Consider the following 17,862-nt stretch of genomic DNA (forward strand, 5'->3'; position numbering starts at 1 on the left):
AAAGGAGAAGGGAATGGTGGTGGGAAAGGGGATGAGGTCCAGTGGTTCTTCTCTCCCTCTGAGGCCTGGACCAAGGCAGATGGATTGGAGGGAGGGTTCTTCTTCTTCAGGCTAGCCCTGGTGGAGCTGGGCCTGCCTGTTCACTCCCTCACAGGCCAAAGGATAAAACATTATTTGAAGCCTCATCTGAATTGAGCCTCCATTTCCTAGACATTCTCTTCCTCACTCCCAGATTTCAAGAAGCAGGACATTTTTTGTATTGTGTTTTTAAATGGCTGTAAGCAGCCTTGAATTCTGGGTTGGGGAAAATGTGGGATATAAATAAATAAATTTTCAGATTTCTTAAGTGAAAATGGAAACCACCCCATAATGTCTCATGAATATTGGGGGGATGGAAAGAGAAGTCAGATGCACAGTTGACTTGAGCTACTGCCACCTTTTCTGTAACCATTATCTACTTCCAGGTGGCAGTGTTAAGGCCAGTATTTTAATTCATTAATACAACTTTTCTTAAATTCTCTGTTTGATCTATATCTGTAACAGATTAGTGCAAATATGTCTTCTCTTGCAGCCTAGTTAGTTGTACTCATTTGGGTCTTTTCCATACAGAGCTGTACTATAAGGGCTGACTTTCATGTGTGTCATCATGTTTACCAGATTTAGGAAATATCCTTGTACATCAGAAAGGATCAGAAAAACTGTAAGAGGGAAGTGTCACTGTGGGGGCATGCATATATCATACTTGTTGAAGCATGTGAACAACCTGTGGAATCAACACACTGCTTGTAAACTTCAGAGTCAGAGCTAAGTTCACTTTATCATATTTTACTTTGGAAATATTTATTATGCCCTGCCAGAGGCATAATGATTACTAACCAACTGTTGAAATGTTGCATGTAACAGCCATTGTACCTAAGGAAGATTTTTCCCTCTTAAAAATAGTTGAACGTACTAGTTAATTTTGCTTGCATAGTGTCTCTTTCTGGCTGAACATCTTAGCTTACTGTTTATTGTAATCTGTCAGGAATTGATAGAGTCATTAAAATATTCTTTTATCTTCTTCTTTTTTAAAACATGTCTGGGTGAATCTTACTTTTGGTAATGAGTCTTTGCCAAGGGATAGTTCTCAGTTCTGGCTAAACAAAAGTGTTGTCTAAGCAAGAAGTAGATTAAAATCTTGAGTCAGAAGGAATATGCTTGTTAGCTTGTTTCTAGCAGTGAATATCCAGGGATCCTTCTAATTTTTATTTTTATATAAGATTTATCCATAGGTTTACACTCTGGCATGTTCAGGGGCAAATTTTAGGAGGATTTCTGGATCTGCTGCAGACTCTCCTCCCTGTCATCCTATGCTTCCAAAATACAACAGGGTATTGCAACATCTGTTTGGCAGCAAATCAGGAAAAAAGTTGTGTTTTTTTTTTCTTTCAAAATAAGAAAATCCTTGTTTAAAAGGTTATTTTCCTGGCTTGCTGTTGCATTTTGGTAGCACTTTGCCAGTGAATTTGAGTGGCACAGTATTTCAGTTTGGGAGGAGGGGGATGTCTGCAGGCCTAAAAAATGGGGGAAAATATTGAACTGTTCATATATGTATTTAACGTACACACTGCCTTTCTCCCCAAAGGGAACACAAAACAACTTACAATATAAGTTAAAATAAAACAGTGTGTGACACAAAAGTTTTTTAAAGCATTTTAAATGCATTGAAAATCCATAGTACATCCCTTTACTCCAACCTTGAAAGACTGAAGATCTGTTTAAATCAGAAGGCCTTTGTCTGCTGGCAAAAAGAGAACAGGGAGGGAGCCAAGTGAGCCTCCCTTGGGAGGGAATTCCATAGTCTAGCAGCAGTCACTGAAATGGTTCCCTGTTGCATCCTTACCAAGTGAATGTGGTGAGATGAAAACAAAGCTTTCCCCAAAGACTGTAAGATTCAGACAGCCATGTGGGGGAAGATATGCATTCAGCCTGTAGGTCACATTTTGTTCTTCCCGGGTGTAAACTATGCAAGGTCATGTATCCGAGTCAAGCCAGAGTATATCAATTTTTATTCAGTTCATCAAGGACAGTCACAAGGATATGGAATCACACATTATAGCTTTTTATTACAGCAGAAATTATGTTTAAAATGAACATATCAGCTGCACATGTAAACTTCCAACCTGGCTTCTAATAATACAGGCCTTCCCAACTTCTTCCCTGCAATATTAGGTTCAATTTTTTGTGAAGGTTATATAGGCGGGATACAAACCGCCGCTTTGCGGCGCTTCCCCGCCGGCGCCATTTACTCCGCGCGGGAGCCGCAGCAGCCAAACCGCGCGGCTCCCGCGCGGAGCAAAAAAGAAGCTCCGGCGGGATACACACCACCATATAGTACGTATTGTATATGTACTAGGGTTAGGAAGGGGCGGTGCTTCCGCACCCCCCTAACCCTAGTACGTATACAATATGTACAAGATGGCGGTGCCCCTTCCACATGGGTGCCGCCATCTTTATGTACTGGACGCATAGCGTCCAGACGTGTCGCGGCGCCTATGACGTCGCGAATGCACCAGCGGTGCCTCGCGACATCATCAGTGCGCCGCGAAAAGAAGCTCCGAAATGGAGCTTCTTTTTTGCTCCGCGCGGGAGCCGCGCGGTTTGGCTGCTGCAGCTCCCGCGCGGAGCAAATGGCGCCGGCGGGGGAACGCCGCAAAGCGTCGGTTTGTATCCCGCCCTCATTTCGGAGCTTCTTCTTGCGGCGCACTGATGACGTCGCGAAGCGCCACTGGTGCATTCACGACATCATAGGTGCCGCGACACGTCTGGACGCTATGCGTCCAGTACGTAAAGATGGCCGCGCCCATGTGGAAGGGGCGCCGCCATCTTGTACGTATTGTATACGTACTAGGGTTAGGGGGGTGCGGAAGCACCGCCCCTTCCTAACCCTAGTACGTATACAATACGTACTATATGGCGGTGTGTATCCCGCCATAGTTTTACTTATACAGTAGTTATATAATACCAGGGTGACCAGCAAAGGAGGACAAGGCACTGCAAAATGTAAGTCATTCAAGAAAAATGTAGGACATTACAAAATAAATGCTAAAACACTAATATAAAAATTATGGTTTATTTACAGCAGTATTACATATACTGTATTTTATTATGTACTCAACTGTATTTTTCTAATGAACATATCTTCACTTATGTACCTTGTTGGGTTGCAGTATGTGAGCAACTGTGAGCAAGGAAAATGTTTAGAATTGTACTTTACTAGCAACAAATCCTTGACTAAATCCATATTTAAATTATTCTCTTCATTTGTCCATTGTGCTGAAATTAAGGGGAAAGCCTTTTCATCATTTGCATTGTGTTTTCAAGCAGTCCGTTTCCTAACACATTTGCTCCCACTTTCCCCTCAAAGAAACAAATGAACCCTAGACTCTGGGAGCAAGTTTCAGCTGCTGCTGCTGCTGCTGCTGCTCCTAGGAAAAAAAGAACTTTAGAAGAATCCATCCTATCCCCCTATTTGCAGTGAGGATAGGCTACCAAGTAGACACACTTCTCAAAGGGGAACAGCAGATGTGGTGTTTCTCAATGGGATTCTTGATCCTGGTCAAAATGGAGGATGTTTTGGAATTCCTCATGGTCAGAAGATTGAAATGTAGGGCATGTCCTGGAAAAGGAGGATGTCTGGTCACCCTGTAAAACTGAGCAATTTGGCAACTGTATTTCTCTTTATCTGTCCAATCTCTGCAGAAAGCCAAATTGATAAGATGTTGAAAAATGTCAGCTTTTTATTTTGAGAGAGATTATTTATTTATTTATTTATTATTTTGCTATTATCTTGTTATTGCTTTGCTCTTGATGAAACACCCCTGTATCTAATGTGGCCTTTGATTACTATTCAGGTAAAGATAATGCCTCTTACATTTTGAAGCAGGTCTGTAATTACATGACATCACCCTTGTTTTTTATGTGTTTCTTGCCAGACTCTTTTATTTTGGCTGTGGTTGCTCCATAAATATGATGTGGGAATGAAAGAAGATTTTGAGAAACGGACTGTATTTATCTTGCTTCAGCATGATTATATACATTCTTACTGGCTAGTTGCAGTTTCCTGATTATAGACTGTGATTAAGGACTGCATTTGCGTCCTGTGTAGAAGCAGTCATTTTCAAATTGGAGGAGTTTCCAGTTTTGTTTTAGGTGATCGCACATAAAGGGCCTGTTCAGGTGTTTTGCCAAAGAAGGGTGTACATGTACTGGTATATGTGTGCAGGTTGCCTGTTGATATGAAATTCAAAGGGGTTTTTTTAGGCAAGAAATACTCAGAGATGGTTTTGCCAATTCCTTCCTGTGAAATATAGCCTACAGTACCTAGCATTTGTTGGCAGTCTCCATCCAAGTAATAACCATGACTGACCCTCTTCAGCTTCCAAGATCAAACAGGATCTGGTTCCTTTATGATATTTAGGCCTCAAAGAAACATATCCTCTGACATTTTGCAGTTATAAATGAGGGCGCCTATGTGAATTTTAAAGGTGTGCTGTCCAGCAACATGAGAATGCGATCAAAAGGGTGTGGTCAAGTTATTTATTTATTTGATTTATATCTCAACTTTCTCCCAAATGGAATTCAAAGCAGCTTACAATATAAGTTGAAATAAAATAGCTGAAACAATATGGAGTAACAAAATGTAAAAGCATTAAACCAGCAATCCAATTAAAACCCTACATTTGAGACAAAATTGAGGACGAATACATAAAAATGGAGTATTTTAAGCAGAGAAATCACAGGATTTATGTAATTGATTTAGGAAAAAGAAAAAAATTAAATAAGTATAATATATGTGTGGCATGAGTATAAATAATATACTATGCATTAATGTGAAATAACATAGCACCTGCTCAGAACGACAGCTTTCTCTTAAAGGATTATCACACGGAGGCTTACCGTGCTTAAATTGCCAGCAAAATGCTCCAGAAGCATGGAGGTGTAACAGCCAATCGCATTTCTGAAGCGTCACTGAAGTGTCCCTGCGCCTCTCCCGTCAGCAAAGTGTTCACAGATCAGCCATTTCTTCATAATGGAAGTTTCCATTGTTGAAGAGATGGCTGTTCTGTGAATGCTTTGCTGACGGGAGAGGAGAGGGGACGCTTCAGTGATGCTTCAGAAGCGCGACCAGCTATCACACCGCCATGCTTTTGGAGCATTTTGCCAGCAATTTAAGCACGGGAAGCCTTGGGTATGATAATCCCTTTAGACTCACAATAACAGCATGAGCTATATGTTCACACCCACCCAGCCTGATCAACATACATTATATATGAGATTCATACACAGATGGCTTTCTGTATCCACAGATTATTTATCTATGGATTCAACAATTTAAACAGCAAATCTTGATTTTGCCATTTGACACAATTTTGCTATCTACTGTATTTAATGGGTCTTGAACATCCCCAGATTTTGGTATCCATGGGGGATCCTGGAATCATACTTCAGCAAATACCAAGGGTCTACTGTATATCCCATAGTCATACACACACACACACACGCACACACACAGCTCATGTGGTCACCTTGAGGTAATTACAGTCTAACCTATTTCACAGGATTGTTAAGGTAAGAATGGGGGTGGGAGTGAGGAAAAGAAAGTGCAGTGCCTTCAGTTCCAGGAAACAAAAGGAATGGACTTAGTTCAAATATGTACGTTGGGGGAAACCTGATGCATTCCAGTGGCCTTTTTGGCTCATACATGGGGTTGCAACCTTGTAGAGATTTACTTGGCAGTAAATTCCACTGATTTGGAGTTTATATTTGAGTATATATGTGTGTGTGATTGCATTGTTAATGTGCATGAACTGCTGTTCTATAGAGGTAGCTACAATCTCTCTCTCTCTCTCTCTCTCTCTCTCTCTCTCTCTCTCTCTCTCTCTCACACACACACACACACACACACACACACACCATTTCATTAATAAAAAATACATTCTGTCTCTTACACATGTACCCAAAAATGCACACAGTCTTGCTCAGCTTTCACATTCACATATGGATAAACTAATATCCCGGCATTTTCTTAAGACACGCAGGCTGGAAGAGAAACTGATCTGTTCCTTGCCTCCTGTTGCTCTAAACCTGCCATGCCTTTGTCCCTACTTCAAATTAGTATCTCCAACAGGAAATAGAGGGGTTATTCAGACAGTGAAAATAATCCAGGATGAATCCAGGTTGAATCTCCATTGTTCACATGCATCCTGAATCCAAGTTAAGTTTTTTGAGGGGAGGGGGGCTGCCAAAATAACCATGTAACCCAGGATAATCATTACCAGCCCCCCCCCCCCAGTTTTTTTAAAAAAAAGATTTGCATCATTGGCAGTGTGAATAACTGATGCAAATACACCCAGGATTAAGCTCTGCATGCCTTGAACACATTTTGAATACATATGCATTGTCGACTCCATATTTATTTGAGTGCTGGCACATGTGAGCAATCAAACTCACAGTGATGCAGTTTCATAGTTGGAATAACAAACCCTGGGTGCACAAGTTAGTTTATTTGTATAGTTCAGCTAAAAAAACAACTGCCCAGCCCACCCATTTCTCATTGATTGATTGGGTATTATCTGTCGCTCAAGACTGCCATCCATCTACTTTGGCTGATAGATGGGTTGCCCAAGAGAAAAGGTTCAGTGGTTTTAAGGCTGGTGGAGAGGAGAGCAGATGCTGGAATTCTGGATTGAGGATTTGGTCCCACCAGGCCACATATTCAGGAAGCCTAAAGGTTTCCAGGAACATATCTTTGATGTTTGGGGCACTTGGGGTGGGCGGGAATGATGAAACATGCTTTGATGTAAGTGTGGAAGAAGTTAGAGAAGCATGTCCTTATGACCTCCCAGTACTGATGAACCAGATTTGCAAAGGAAGTATAAATGCATTCATAGGAATTTAACACACGGGAGGAATTTCTCTTAATTTCGAATGAAATTAAGAATACATTCATGTGAATTCGCTAGTTCAGCGAATTTACGTGAATTCGAATTGCATTCCTATTGACTTCCCATTGCCCAAAATTGCATGTGGTAGTCTATCACGCAATAACGTTAAACCCCATGATGGCATTCGGATTGCCATTGGATTACACTTCCAATTTCCCTTGTCTGATAATGTCCATAAATACAGCTCCAGAAGACTGGGAACCTTAATAAGCTTCCGTTCCTATAAGCATGGGACACTATAAATATGTTCCATCAAATGCAAGGCTGGGGAGAAAAACATTTTTTTAACCCCAGGAAACCGGGTTTTTTTTTGGGGGGGGGGTTGGTTTAAACCAATTTTTTGCGTTAATGTTTTAATGACTATTTTTAACCCTGCTTATTATATGAATACTGTGAAACATTATTTTATGTCTTAGAAAGCCTGATCAACTATATTTTGTTTTCTAAAATGAACGATAGCAATTTATTAGGCTTTAATAAGATTTACACCTTTCAGTAAAACCTTGGAAATTACATTAACAAGTTGGTAACCTATATATAGGATTATAGGGCTACATCAATATAGGATTAAATTAGAAAATTAAGTCGCAAAATCCAATTTAGATGTTATGACCAATAGTTAAAAAATAATTGTTCTTTAAAAAGTGCTTTTTAAAAACAAATTATCTTATTTGACGGATTTCTGAATAGTATTTCTTGCACTATGAAATAAAGAGATTACAAAAAAGCAAAGGAAACCGGATAATGGTCTAACAATGGACAACCGCCAATAAACTAAATGAGAACTATTTTATCTTCCATAGGGACTAGGGATACATTTTGATAACACTTTGAGATTTGAAGCTAAGCTTCTAATAGTTACTTGAGATCCATTTTATGTCATCATAACAGAATTATTCCAAGTATAGTTGAGTGCTTGACATCTTCTGTGAAAATCAGATGACATATGGCAGCCTTCTGCCAGCATAACCAGGTACCTTGTAGATGAGGATAATGATAATGGGTATTGTAATCCAACACATCTGCAGGGCACTAAATTAAGGAAAAGATGAGTTACAACTGTTTTCCTTTGCCTGTGTAATCTCCCCTCCCCCAGTGTTTTACTAACACTTTTCTGCATCCACAATTTGTGTTCAAGCAGCCAGGAACTGAAACTCACTACTCCAAGAACCAAATAATAACAACAACAACAACAACAACAACCCAAGCTTCTCATTCCCTTACCTCCCACTCTGTGGCTTTGTAGTTGTCCAACTCAAATCTTTTCCTAGAGCAGACCGATAGGGAATTTCTTTGTAATTACAAGGCAAAGGGTCTAACCTATTTATGTGGGAGAACATCTATGGAATTTAAGTCCAACTGGAAATGTTTGAGGGGCAATTCAAGCATCTATTCTCCTGCGAGTATGCCCCACTGAACTGGGGACAATGAATAAACAATTGGAGAAGGACAATGTTAGTGCTGTATTCAGAGCAGACTCTTACCACATTATGGCCTTGTCTTTCGGATTAAATTGAGTGCTTTACCTCTTATTCTCTGTCTAATTTTCATAGAAGCAAGATTAATTTTTTTCAGCATCTTGTTTTCCATTTTAAATGAAGCATACTTTGAAATGTGGTCACAGATGTACAGATTACCAAAGCTTCCACGTCTATAATCTTGCCTATTGCTGCAACACTGAATGCTGCATGTATTCTGTTGTATTGCTGCAGTGTCCTCCTGACTTAGGAAGGCCTGGTCCTGACCATTATTATTATTATTATTATTATTATTATTATTAACTTGTATACGTGTTGTCTTGCTCGTGGTCAGACAGCAAGAATTAAACTCATGCTGTACCAGTCTCAGAAATCGCGCCCTCTGGAACAGATGTAGGACACGATTGGAACGCCTGGCGGCAGCGGTGGCATTCCAGTGTGCAGTAAACTTAGTTATTAGCCCCATCCCGTTCCATGCATGCCCGTACGTGCCCCCATTTTGGATGCAACAGGCCCATTTCAGGGCCCGTGCGATAAACTTCCCAATTAGTTGTTCTGGGGAAAGATATATCTCCTGAATCCTGTTGGGTTCTATAAATGTAGTTCTGACTTATGATGGAGGCCAGATCTCTATATGAGTGACAAGTCACTCTGTTGGAAAGCACAGCAATTAGATCATCTTAACTTAAAACTGCTAAAAAGGAACTGCTAGAAAAGAATAGTGAGACAGATCACTTGTTTTGCCACTACACTAACAGAACAAAATGTTTTCATAGCTGCAAGGGCATGTTTTTTTCAAGCATCATTAACACGGTTACTGAGAATCAATATGACTAAGGGCAGCTTCTTTAAACAGGATTCTTTTAACTTCTGTATTTTCAGAGTATGCTTTCTGTCACCTGTTTTCTAAAACCTGTATGTGGTTTACATTCAACATTATTTTTGAATATTAATTGGCTAGTTAATTTTTGTATCAAAATTTGCATCTTTAAGTAAGAGAGAAACTTATAAAATTGATAAGCAAATTACATACATACACAAATAAGTGTTCAGTCTCTTCCTCCCTTCATGGGTTCATGTTATATATACAGTCCCAAGACACCTATACTGACACCCCCAAAATAATAGTTTTATTGTGTTGTATACTCCAGATATGCTTCTACATTCCAACACTGAAAGTCTCACTTTTTTTCATTTTCAGCCTTCCTTCAGCAGCATCCTAATGTTGATGATGCTAAAGAAAAACCTTCCAGCTACACAGAAAATAATTGAGAAGGGGGACTGGGCAAGCATAAAAAAACTTGGTAAAAAAAAAGCTTATTTGTCAAAGGCTTTGTTAACTGAGGTTTGCTGTAAGTCATACCAATTAGGATACAGCAAATATACTTTTTGATGGAATTTGTCAGTGAATATTTCTTAGGTCCAGCTGTAAGGGGTTAAATAACACAGTGATACTGTACATGGCTTTGTATGCAAACAATCCAAGACTCATTCCTTGGCATCTCTAGTTAAAAGGATCAAATACAGTTGGCCCTCCATATCCACGGATTCTTTATCCATGGATTCAAGCATTCATGACTTTAAAATATTTTAAAATATATAAATTCCAAAAAGCAAAACCTTGGTTTTGCCATTTTATATAAGGGACACCATTTTACTATGCCATTTTGTTTAATGGTACTTGAGCATCCATGGATTTTGGTATCCATTGGAGAGTGGGGCTTGGAACCAAACCCCAGAGGATAGCAAGTGCCTACTGTATGGGGTGATGAGAAAGGCCTCCACTTGGGACCTTCAATAGTCATTTCCAGTCAGAGGAAACAATATTGAACTAGATTGACAAACTATCTGACCTTAAGACAGTTCCCTAAAATAGTAAAATAGAAATGTCAAAAGGCAAGAACATGCCAAGTTGAGCAATTATGATCTCAGTTGCTAGTGTGGTAGCCTTAGCTCTCCAGCATGGCGGTGCAGAAAAGACACCTATTGGTGAGGATTCACAAAGGATTTAGGACAGGAGTAGGAGACCTGTATTCCCCTCAGATGTTGTACTCTAACCCTCATCAGCTCCAGTCAGTATAGCTAATAGCAGTAATGGCAACTATAATCCTAACAACATATGCAGGGCTACAGTTCCCCACTCTTGTTTTCGAAGAATAAAAGTTCATTTCTGTTCCTTGACATACAAGGCTGCTATGTTTAATATCAGAAAGACTGTTTTCAAATAAACAGCATTTGGCATTGCATTTCTAGTGAATAAATTGCTTCCCTCCTGGAAAAAAGATTGTCCCAGTGTTCCCAATCTGGTCTTTCTGCTGTTACAAATCTGTCACAGATGTCCCAGTGAACTGTTGAAGACTGCCACTGCAGTTGCAGCTTTGGCTCTGATCCTAACAATTCTAATGGGGAAGGTCACATAATTTGAGTGGAATTATTTCCATGGAATTAGTGTTTAGGAACAGCTACTTTCTCTCTCTTCCTCCTTTGTGTTGCTTTTTTATGTCGATTACCTAGTTTGCATTCAGAGACTTTTCTTTTTAGGTCTTTACAGGAGATTGGTGCATAGTTCTGAGTGTGAAATTTAGTTCCATTAGTTGAAAATATTAAATCATTCAAATTGGTATTTATGTCTGGCTGTACAAATCTCTGAGGAAAACATATGGATTGTATGCAAGCCCTGGTTTATATTGTAGGGCAGGGGTGAGCCCCACAAAGATTCTTTGGTCGCTCTCAACGCCTTGAGAATCCCCAGACGGACCTTTCCTTGGCCAAAAATAAAGAGAATGTGGGTGGGAGGAATTGCTGCTCTGAAAGCCTCCAAATACAATAGTTGACCTTTTAAATAGGTTGCAATTTATTTTAACTTCAAATCGTGCTTATTTTTGAGAACCAGAAGTGGATTTTCAGCCACTTTGAGCTTCTTAGTTTATATTATTATTATTATTATTATTATTATTATTATTATTATTATTATTATTATTTTCAGGGCACAAAAGCAGGCTCCAGACTTGGTTTAATTTCCCATTCCTGTTCTAAGGGAAGTTCTCTATTCTAAAGACCATAGTTCACTGTTGAACTGTATGCCCCTACCCATGCAAAGCAGTCCTTTTGTGAGTATCCACGCTCTATAAACAAGATGATACCACAGTTTTACAATTATATTATGATTAGATTGGGGTTTGGACAACACAGATTTAGTAGGCCAGGTGCGGCTGCAAAGAGTTTTTTAGTCAGGCTGCAAGCAATACGCTGGCACAGACAAGAGCAAGGATCAGGAATAAGAAAAAGCATTCAGAGAAATGGGCAGACACTTTTCCTCAGTCAGACTTGGCATAATTCCAGTGAATGAAAATACGGGAAAAGTCCAGATCTGGAGAGGGAGAGAGAGAGAGCTTAGTTCTTGAACTTCTATCAGCTGTCATTTTATAGTGCTGTCTGATCTTAAATGTCTGGTGTGGGAGCAGTAGACTCAGCTTGTCTGCTGAAGTATTTTAACTGGGCATCTCCACTTGTGTTCAAACTGTATATTTGTAAATCAAATATTACAAAATACACATAAGTGTCCATTCCAAAAGAGACCAAACTTGGATGGGTGTTATCCCCTTGGAATGTCTCATTGCTTTGATAATAAGGACCTCATGGCTCTATGAAGCTGCCATCTCTAAATATTAGGTGTTGAAATCTTCACAGGGTTATGGTCACAGGATTATCTTTCTCATTACCTGTGCCTAATTCAGATTGAACCTAGGACCTTCAGCATGCAACGTATATATGCTGGCACCTAGCTAAGTATGATAGGGTTTCATAGGACTTGGGGAATTCAGTGTTTAAGCCCACAGTACCATCACAGTTAGCTTTCCACGTGGGAATCAGCACCTCCATGGCATATCCACTGTGCTCTTTGTCTAATTTTGTTTAAAGATGGTGGAGATGCACTGCTTTACTTGGACAAAGACTCTGTTCCAATTTGTTAGTACACTCCCAGAAGGAAGAACCCCCTCCCCACCCCAATTTAGCTTCTATAGCTCTTGCCAGTGGAAGTGGCAAAGGAATTCTTAAGGGGAATTCTCCTCTGAGACTAAACCACCACTCTGGGTGGGCCAAAAACAATATTAAAGCACAGGGATCACACCCCATACTTCTTCACAATCTCCCTCTCTCAGTCCTGCTTTTGAGACAAGATGGCCACACCAGGAACTGCTTCTCATGTTGATTATGCATAGAACAATTACTTTTTAATTCAGAGACATAGCCGTATTAGTCTGGAATATCAGTATGCAAAAGTATCTCACAGCAGATGCATGGAAGTAGACTAAATCTATGAAAGCTTATGCTACAGCTTCTTTCACACAGTTAGTCTTAAAGGTGCTAGAAGATCCCTTTGCATAGTGACTTTTATAAGCAAGATTTATGATCTTGTAATTGAGATGATGTCCCTTGGCTTGCCGGTTTTTTCTTCCTTTTTTGCTCTAACATAATCAATTGGGGGGCGGGGGCAGGGTTCACTCAGTTTCTATCAATTTCCTCCCACAGTAAACTATGATAAACTAAAGTTTAACCCATGCTAACTAATTTTAACCCAATGGAAAAGCATGTAAACCCTCATCTACTTGCATCTACATGTACAGATATTCCCATTACATACACACCATGCACATACACAGTTATTTTAATGTGACACACCAAACAGATGTTTAACATTGAAATCCAACACCTGTTTTAGGAAGATCTAACACAGCTTGCCCATTCCAAGTTAACCAGTAAACCAAATCAATTAAATTGAGTTCATTGAGATGCAATGAACAAACAAAACTGGGAGCTTTCCACATTTGTTAAAGCATAAGATGTCTGTTTTAGCATTCCTGGTTGCATCACATCACATTTCTACAGAAATTAGTCTTTTATTTATATGAATGAGCCCAATTTCTTTTACTTCAATCCTAACCCATCTTGATTAAGGACTATGAGAGGAAGATAATCGTTCAATAGTTTATCCTAGTGCCTAATAACTACTGCCACTAAAACTGCATGATGTTTTATCTAGCTTCAATTTAGAAACACTAATCTAGTAGACACGAGCTAATCTTTTCTTGAACACCAGATGCTTTGCTCCTGTTCAAACAATGAGCTGCTTTTAAACATTTCTTGAACAGGCTAGCTTACATGAACATTTCCAACATGGTGGTCAGGTTGACTTAGGCCATTTGCCCTCATCCCAGATGGCTACCGCCTTGAATTCTGCCTGTAAGTCCATCTCTTTCTATCTAAACAGACACCTCCTTTCAACCATGTCATTTACTTGAACTGCTTTGGTATGAAGACATTTAAGAAATTGTTTTGATGTGGCCATATCACTCCATGGCAAAAGAATTAGAACAGGAATGGGGAAACCACTGAACTATCCAATGGATACTTCTGATGGAAGAAGAGCGGCAGTGTGATTCTTTGTCTACACTTCTAGCACTCTCACACATTCCCAGAAATGTCCTCACCTTGGAGTAGTGTTTGGGGAGTGCATGGCATAATGGTAAATTGGCAAAAATTGACCTCTCCCAGCCAGTGGAAGCCTCTTATGAACAGAATGTTGAGATTTTTCTGCCAGAACATTGGCTAGAATCCAAACCACTGTCTTTTAAGTACATATTCAATTAGCCTTGGACTGCATCTCGAGATAGCTCATTTTCCTTTCAATGTTTTTAATACTTATTAAATAGTACAAAAAGTAAAGCTGGAATGGGCATCTTAACAGCTGTTCCATTAATTCTTTGCAACTGTTAAATTTGATGCTTACACTGTACAACCTTGAAAAGGTAAACTTAACATTTTACAGCTACACTACTGATCAGTAACAAGGACATTTTAAAACAGACAAGGAATTTTGATTTTGAAAGTTGTTCTGAGCAGACAGGGAGTGGTCTGTCATGTTTGCCCCAGGAAGAAAAGAAAAGCCTTCCCAGAAGGAAGTTTTTGGATTACAACTTTCACATAAACAGGCACACAAAACAGACATAGGCTATAGCATACTGCTGAATTGGCAGCATTTGGCTTTCAGAAATATAGACCTGAAGAGTGAGATCCTTCAAACAAGAAATGAGACCTACTCTTTCCACACTCTAGACACATAGCAAGGGTATGACAAGGACTGATCTCATTTACCAGAACAGGTATCAGTGTTGCTAAAAATAAGCTGTGAAACGTGGCTTGGCAATGGACATTTTTCTGTGTGATGCATATCTTCCATTCAAGGCAATATGCAATTATGGTTTTGATCCATACTGTACACATATACAGTGGAGCATAGCCCTGCACACGCGCCATTCAGTTAATGGCAATGCGACTTCCACGTAAACAGGAAGCCATGTATGGTGCACCTGTGTATGGAGCAGGTGCACTGTATGTACATCTCTCTCTCACAGAGATTGAGAGAGAGAGAGAGAGAGAGAGAGAGAAAATAAAATAGGGATGGGGACATAAACCTAACATGGGGCTGGAAAGAAGAAGGGAGCATATAGAATCATATAATTTTCTTCAAGAGAATTCCATAAATGGGTGTATATGAAATATATAAATTCATAAGTAAATCTGAACTCAGAAATAGTAGGTTGTCAACATGCAAGATGTTTACAACTTTGATCAGCTGTCATCTCAATTCAGACATCTCTGTTAAATGAAATCAGAACAAGTGTTTTTTCGACTTTCAGTTTATTACACAGGTAGATAATCACCAAAGATTAGATGCTAAGGCCCTTCCTAGAGATAAACTTTACACCATGGAATGTCTGTCTCACTATTTCACCATCTCTAGTTTTAATTCTCACTAGAAACCAAGATGACTAAACTGAGGCTACATACTTTGGACATTGCTTGACATGTGACTCACTGGAAAAGATGAAAACACTTGCTAAAGTGGAAAGCAGTAGGAAAAGGGATTGATTCAATGAAGGAAGCCACAGCCCTGATTTTGCAAGATCTGAGGAGACCCACAGATGACTGGGGCTTTTGGAATCTCTCATTCATAGGGATGCCATAAGTTGATATCAACGTGATGGCAAGTGACAAAATTTAATTCACTGGAAATTCTGATGCAACCTCCAACCTAACCATCACTTAAAGATAATTAAATTTCGAATGGGATTATATACCATCCATTCAACACCAGGTGGCTACTGATTTGAGTCATGTGTCATAGACAACTTAAATGGCTTGGTCCAAGAACCACTGAAACATTTATGCACACTGGTGCTACTTGAAGTGGTGATCCCTGGACTGGTGCCAGTCCCTGAGCCATTGTCTGTCAGTTCCTGAAGAGTTTCTTGGAAAGAAAGAGTTGTAACAATTGGGCACAAATATAGTGCTGGTTGCCAGCATTTTGGAGGGGGGAAATACCAGCCAATCACATCAGATATCTTAAGAAGTATGTAGGCCATTGATTACACCTAGCTTGAATGGCCTATTGGCAATCCTTGCACTGCATCAGGTCTACAAAGCCCTAAAGACAGTAGTAAGTTTAATTAAGGTTAAGGAACAAAATGAGCGTTTCAAGCCTTTTAAATAGCCACCCCCCACCCCAGCTCAAAAACTGACATTTTGCTTAAAATATTTGGTTTCATTTTGCATTGAATTCTAGACTTCCTGACAGATACAAGCTGAATGCTGTCTTCAGGGGTTCTTCCTTCTGGGAATGTGCTAACAAAATTGGAACAGAGTCTTTGTCCAAGTAAACCAGTGCAGCTCCACCCTCTTTAAACAAAATGACACAAAGAGCAAAGTGGATATGCTGTGGGGGTGCTGATTCCCACGTGGAAAGCTAACTGTGATGGTACTGTGGACTGAATTCTCTAATCATGCAGTGGACAGTGGAAGCAGTATGGTAGGTGTTGTAAGTTTAAAATTGGAGGGTGCACATGTACAAGGGGTGTATGGATTAAAAGAGCAGAATTCTTCCTGACTTTCATAGCTTGTAGGTGTACATCCCTGGCATCCCCCCCCCCAGCTGAGTTCTGATGTCAGGAGTGTCAAAGGAGCTTGGAGAATGGGGGGAGGCAATGAGTGTTAAAGAGCAGATGGGAGGTGCCCATGGTTACTATTAAAACTGCAAAAATGGGGGTGTGACTGGAGCAAGTTCCAGGTTAAATGTGTGGAATAATTGCCATGTAGTCTAATGGAGACGGGGTGCAGGGGATGGTTGAGGAGTGTGAAAGGCAAGAGATTCCTTAGGTACGTCTTGAACGGACATGTCCGTGGACAAGAGAGGTGAAAGGGTTTATAATGGGGCTGTGGTTAAAGTTCCTCCTCCTCTTTTCTCTTCTCTGTTCCTCCCTGAAAGGTTCTGAAGGGGGCAAAAAAGATTTGGAGGATCAATGGTGAGGGTTCCAAATAGATAATATGACATCGTTGGTGGAATGAGAAACTTTAGTCACAATGAAAGATTTTGGGTTGTTGGGAGGCAGGAGGAATTTTCATAATTCAAACCAGAGAGCCTGGCTTCTCCCCACCCAGCTTTTTTTTCTTTGCTGGCCTTCCAAACTTTATTTGGGTAAACTAGGCTTTCAGCAAATGGATTCCCTATGTATTCTTAATGCTGAACATGTCTCATTTTTAAATTATTTTTTGCAGACCCCACCCTATTATTCCATACTTGCAAAAGGTTCCTTCTTCATTAAGTGTGTGTGTATGTGTGCACATGTGTGCACGCACACACACATAAGCATGAGCATGCATGCACACACACAGACCCATTAGCACATGAGGGTGTGGGGTGAAGAGAAATGGAGGACTGCCGCTGTTCTTTCCTGGAAGTAATAAATCTTTGGCAGCAGAGAAGGTATTCAAGAGGCTACTTCTGTGATCTTACACACGCAGGAACTCTCGTGCAGCCAGAGGTAGCTTTCCAAGGTCAGCGCCTTCTTTGTCTTGCCTTCGGATCGAGGCTCTGACTTTTGTACATTGCAAACCTGGCTTCCTTCCGGGCAGTTTTCGATCAGTTGAGCTTGTGGCCTTTCTGTAGGGTTGCTTCATACTGTTAGTTAAAATATTCAACCCTGATAGGAGGTTATTTTCTTCTAAATCAGCCCTCAAAGAAAGGAAGTCCCACAGTCTTCATAAGCCAGGGAAAAGAAGGACGTTAATCTGGTTTACTAGTAGGCCTTCTTAAATGCAGGGGTAGCTGTTTTGGCCATAAGACAAATTCCAAAGTCCATATTATGGTAATACCTTTATTAGGCAAAGGCTGCATCCACACTGCAGAAATAATCCCGCTTGACACTGCCATGGTTCAGTGCTGTGGAATTTTGTGAATTGTAGTCTGTGGCACCAGAGCTCTTTGAAAGAGAAGGCAAGATATCTCACAAAATTACAGTTCCCAGAATTCCATAGCATTGAGCCATGGCAGTTAAAGT

The 17,862-nt window shown here is 40.1% G+C and overlaps 1 protein-coding gene across 2 annotated transcripts in view; it reads left to right on the forward strand.

The window, feature by feature from the left end:
* CD81 (CD81 molecule) overlaps positions 1-17,862 on the forward strand; it is a 98,540-nt gene that overhangs the window by 14,086 nt on the left and 66,592 nt on the right. Inside the window, exon 1 of one of the 2 annotated variants that reach the window (XM_089520999.1) lies at positions 3,906-3,925. The exons of the other annotated variant lie outside the window; for it this stretch is intronic. The gene's annotated coding sequence lies outside the window, so the exon portion shown is untranslated. Of the gene's footprint in view, positions 1-3,905; positions 3,926-17,862 lie in introns of those variants that run through there. 2 annotated transcript variants of the gene reach the window in all.

This window comes from Sceloporus occidentalis, unplaced genomic scaffold (genome assembly GCF_023333645.1).
Source record: "Sceloporus occidentalis isolate IW3139 unplaced genomic scaffold, rSceOcc1.0.p SCAF_4, whole genome shotgun sequence".
In the NCBI taxonomy this organism is placed as follows: Eukaryota; Metazoa; Chordata; class Lepidosauria; order Squamata; family Phrynosomatidae; genus Sceloporus; species Sceloporus occidentalis.